We start from the raw sequence: 4,674 nt of genomic DNA on the forward strand, positions 1-4,674 counted from the left end.
CAAACCTCATTTGCATCCTTAGAGGGGCGCTACTAGCGCCACTATTACACGACCAGCGCAAAATTTGAACAGATATCTTTCAGATGTAGAAACTTGCTCACCAACTTTCGTTTATGTCGCGCATCTCCACCTTGGTGATGCGATTTTATTTGGCGTTAGTATAGGATGTCGCGCTGTGCCGGGTACTTCCGAGAAGGACCGAGCAAAGCCGAGACAGGCCGAGCCTCGGCCCGGACGCAGAGCACGCATCCGGCTCGCGTGCTGTTTGGCTCGCAGTGGCCGGTCCTGTGTTCAGTGATCTCTATACTACCTGGATGTTGAACTTCAGCTATCTGATTGTGCCAGCCACAGATGTTCAAATTTCCTTTCTTGCCAAACTACAACATGGCTGCCAGGGAATGTCACTAGAACACGAAAAGAAGATACTTTTCAGTTCCGCTCCCTCATCGGCCTATTACATCATATGTTGACATAAAGTTCAAGACAAGAAATCAGTCTGCAATTCTTTGTCACATACAGACCGATGGAAATTTGTTTGCCAGATTACAATATGGCGGACGATGCAAAGCATCTGTATTTGCAGACACGCTACAGTTCTATACTCAGAGACCAGACTTCTACATCCACGTTGTATAGAGATTGTATTCTGGAAATGGAGTGCACGGCTTAGTTGGATCTCCCTGTATACTACTAGCGGTCGTCGCCTGATGGTTTTGCCATTTACAGCTCACTCTAGCACCGTGGAGATTATTCCCTGATATTGTATCACGTATCCCATGTCCTGTCACTCTGTCACCTCTCCTAGTCAGCACTTTCCAAATATTCCTTTCGTCAACGAGTCTGCAGAGGACCTTCTCATTTCTTATCAGTCTACATAGTTTAACGTCCCTCTACAGCACCACAACTCAAATTCTTCAGTTCTCCTCTCTTTTGGTTAATCAAAACGTTAGTTGACAATCGAAAAAAGACGGCACGTGTCAGGGTAAACATTAATACACTCCTGGAAATGGAAAAAAGAACACATTGACACCGGTGTGTCAGACCCACCATACATGCTCCGGACACTGCGAGAGGGCTGTATAAGCAATGATCACACGCACGGCACAGCGGACACACCAGGAACCGCGGTGTTGGCCGTCGAATGGCGCTAGCTGCGCAGCATTTGTGCACCGCCGCCGTCAGTGTCAGCCAGTTTGCCGTGGCATACGGAGCTCCATCGCAGTCTTTAACACTGGTAGCATGCCGCGACAGCGTGGACGTGAACCTTATGTGCAGTTGACGGACTTTGAGCGAGGGCGTATAGTGGGCATGCGGGAGGCCGGGTGGACGTACCGCCGAATTGCTCAACACGTGGGGCGTGAGGTCTCCACAGTACATCGATGTTGTCGCCAGTGGTCGGCGGAAGGTGCACGTGCCCGTCGACCTAGGACTGGACCGCAGCGACGCACGGACGCACGCCAAGACCGTAGGATCCTACGCAGTGCCGTAGGGGACCGCACCGCCACTTCCCAGCAAATTAGGGACACTGTTGCTCCTGGGGTATCGGCGAGGACCATTCGCAACCGTCTCCATGAAGCTGGGCTACGGTCCCGCACACCGTTAGGCCGTCTTCCGCTCACGCCCCAACATCGTGCAGCCCGCCTCCAGTGGTGTCGCGACAGGCGTGAATGGAGGGACGAATGGAGACGTGTCGTCTTCAGCGATGAGAGTCGCTTCTGCCTTGGTGCCAATGATGGTCGTATGCGTGTTTGGCGCCGTGCAGGTGAGCGCCACAATCAGGACTGCATACGACCGAGGCCCACAGGGCCAACACCCGGCATCATGCTGTGGGGAGCGATCTCCTACACTGGCCGTACACCACTGGTGATCGTCGAGGGGACACTGAATAGTGCACGGTACATCCAAACCGTCATCGAACCCATCGTTCTACCATTCCTAGACCGGCAAGGGAACTTGCTGTTCCAACAGGACAATGCACGTCCGCATGTATCCCGTGCCACCCAACGTGCTCTAGAACGTGTAAGTCAACTACCCTGGCCAGCAAGATCTCCGGATCTGTCCCCCATTGAGCATGTTTGGGACTGGATGAAGCGTCGTCTCACGCGGTCTGCACGTCCAGCACGAACGCTGGTCCAACTGAGGCGCCAGGTGGAAATGGCATGGCAAGCCGTTCCACAGGACTACATCCAGCATCTCTACGATCGTCTCCATGGGAGAATAGCAGCCTGCATTGCTGCGAAAGGTGGATGTACACTGTACTAGTGCCGACATTGTGCATGCTCTGGTGCCTGTGTCTATGTGCCTGTGGTTCTGTCAGTGTGATCATGTGATGTATCTGACCCCAGGAATGTGTCAATAAAGTTTCCCCTTCCTGGGACAATGAATTGACGGTGTTCTTATTTCAATTTCCAGGAGTGTAGAAGAAGAGAGAGTTTTGCGTTGACATAGTTTGCTTAGAACCTCAACCGAGAAACCGATACCACAGTCGCCGCTGTAAGATGCTGGGAAGACACCGCTTCCGCACGGGGGAGGGGGTGGGGGTTATTGGCAGCGACGCAGTAAATTACGGCTTTCCTAAACGTCACGGTGAAGACCGCAAAAAGCGGAACCGAGTGCGGCGCGGGCGGCACATACAGGGAGTAAATCAAGCCGTCATTTATCACGGCGCCCGATCACGGCCGAAAACACTTTGCCGCGGGGGGAGCGACTTTTATTGGGTCGCGCGCCGCGTCGTCTCCGCCGTATGATTAATGGTCTGGAGGCGCAGGCGGCGGAGGCGACGCTGCTGCCCTCTGCCTTTGTCTCCGCCGAGTCAGCGCCGGCAGCGCGGCTGACCGCCACTTCTTCACGCCAGCATGAATTCTGCAGCGACCCACTCCAAAAGTCAAGTGTGTCCTCCGTCTTTCCACTGGCATCTCCGTCAGTGCTTGATAAGGTTTTCAGAGTGGTAAAAAGTAAGTTACAGTCGTGTGGCACTGCTTGTTGTGTCATCGTGAAGGGTGAGTTAAGGCGCCTAATTTTGATTTTTTTTTTCCTGTCCTTCGTGTGTAATTGCACCTCTCCTTCGCGAAATCTAAGGGTCGTGTAATTTTGTAATTTTCAATGTTCCATACCTCAAACGGTAAAACGGAGTACCGGGTGTGAGTCGTGCTTCGATAGCTCAGATGGTAGAGCACTTGCCTGCGAAAAGCAAAGGTCCCGAGTTCGAGTCTCGGTCGGGCACACAGTTTTAATCTGCCAGGAAGTTTCATATCAGCGCACACTCCGCTGCAGAGTGAAAATCTCATTCTGTTTACAGGATCACTTTGTTGTCCATCAGCCTGTTTGTCTGTCCGACTGGTTAAAACCCTTTTTTCTCAGGAGCGGGTAGATGTAACATACTGAAATTTATGTCACGTACTAAGTTCTACAATCGCTTGACGGTGCAAAAACTTGAAGCTTCTAAGTCACTATGGTACAGCAATATCACGTAATTTGATACCCGCACACTCACTCATGAAAACGTGTAGGTTATTCCCCGTTGACCTAGAATCATGAAATTAGGCAAGAATCAAGGTGTCACACTACAGATAAAGGTAAAAACCCTAAAATAGTTAATCTGTAATTATACACAGGAAAAAAAATTTTTGACAGCCATTTACGTCACGTATGTTGATACTCGCGAACTCACTCATGCAAACTTCCACGGTACATCCCGTTGATCTAAGTTCGTGATATTTGAAAAGAAACAAGGTTTCACGTAACAGGCAAAGGAGAGAATTCGAAAACTGTTAACTTGTAATTCTCAGGAATGAGTAGACGTATATTTGCGTGTATCGATACCTAGAAAAGGAGAAATGGGAGAGCTTCTCGACCTCCGGGATGGATGAACTATACATAAATAATTAACTTTGCATGGAACCGTTGGTGCGAGAGTCCTCCTCGCTCTTATCCAAATGATTTCGTAATTGGGGTACGTGAAGTTCAGAACCGAAATATTAGTCGCACAAAACAGTTCGATGCAACTATTAAAATTTCTTGAGAAAATCGACTCTGAAACTTTACGAGTGTCTTTAATACCGTAAGATGAGGCAGATTTTTCGAAAGCCAGTGGGACTCCACGGTTGAATGCTTGGCTGCCACATGGGCGTCTTGTGCTCGATTCCTGGTCGATATAAATTTTTAAGAGAAAGGTGCACGTTCTACTATCGTTTCCGTGGAGAATGAAATACATAAATATGAAAAGAATTAATAAGCTATGTTCCAAGGGTCTTTATTGACAATTTTTCGTAAAAGATCAGCGTGAAAGAATTTAAATTTGCAGTAAAAACTGGATTTCTGTGTGAGATACAAAATTAAAACTAAATGGGCTTTCATTTGCCGTAAAAGAGACGATTATATATGTGATGATTACCATATATTTGATGAAGTTATATTTAAATGACGCAGGCATTTCGACTGAATGGAAAAAATTAGAAAAAAATATTCACCGAAATGAAACTCGGACCAGCGATTATCCATCTCGAAATCTACCGATTTTTTCTGAGCTTATGTATTTTATGTTTCACAGAAATGTTTATATAACATGCTCCTTTTGTTAACAGTTCATAACAGCTGGTAATCAAATCCACACCATCCACTTGAGATGCGAACACTCTAGTCCAAATTGCCGGTTCATTATTCTATTAACTGTCG

The 4,674-nt window shown here is 48.2% G+C and overlaps 1 non-coding gene across 1 annotated transcript; it reads left to right on the forward strand.

Annotated features, from left to right (window-relative positions):
- The first annotated feature begins 3,148 nt into the window (after window positions 1-3,148).
- On the forward strand, window positions 3,149-3,223 carry Trnar-gcg. The gene has a single exon. It is a non-coding gene; the product is annotated as a tRNA-Arg (tRNA).
- Window positions 3,224-4,674: the final 1,451 nt, after the last annotated feature.

Source organism: Schistocerca piceifrons, chromosome 5 (genome assembly GCF_021461385.2).
Source record: "Schistocerca piceifrons isolate TAMUIC-IGC-003096 chromosome 5, iqSchPice1.1, whole genome shotgun sequence".
NCBI lineage: Eukaryota > Metazoa > Arthropoda > Insecta > Orthoptera > Acrididae > Schistocerca > Schistocerca piceifrons.